General features: G+C 48.5%; 1 non-coding gene across 1 annotated transcript; it reads right to left on the minus strand.

Annotated features, from left to right (window-relative positions):
* Nucleotides 1-147: 147 nt before the first annotated feature.
* LOC112091435 lies at nucleotides 148-280 on the minus strand. The gene has a single exon (XR_002902141.1). It is a non-coding gene; the product is annotated as a small nucleolar RNA Z247 (small nucleolar RNA).
* Between the last annotated feature and the right edge of the window lie 215 nt (nucleotides 281-495).

Raw genomic sequence — 495 nt, forward strand, 5'->3', positions numbered from 1 at the left:
CATGAATTACATTATTAAAATTATGAGATTTTTTTCCTTGGTCACTACAGAAAGGGGGGAGGCCGTGAGCCTCCATTGTGGCGGTTGAATGCAGCGTTGGCCGTGACCGGTGTGAAGGAGGGGGACCCTGTTTGAGGGACAGTTCCCGATTGATCAGTTTCTCATGAAGCTCATCAAAAGAGATTGGTGTGTCGCGGCCCGCAATACCGTCAACAAGAGCCTTGTAGTCGTCATCAAGACCATTGAGAATCTTCTCGATAAGATCTTCATGATCCATCGGTTTGCCAAGCGCGGCAAGTTCATCGGAGCGGCACTTGATAAATTGCATATATTCTGAGATCGACTGAAAACCTTTGACCGAGCGCTTGATTTGGTCCTTGATTTGCTTGATGTGTCCACGAGACGGGCGAGCATAAGTGTTGGCAAGGGTGAGCCATGCTTCGCGGGAGGTGGTAACATGTTGGATAAGCGGAATCAAAGGAGATGAGATGGATC

The sequence above is a fragment of the Morus notabilis genome, unplaced genomic scaffold (assembly GCF_000414095.1).
Source record: "Morus notabilis unplaced genomic scaffold, ASM41409v2 Scaffold10052, whole genome shotgun sequence".
Classification (NCBI taxonomy): Eukaryota; Viridiplantae; Streptophyta; class Magnoliopsida; order Rosales; family Moraceae; genus Morus; species Morus notabilis.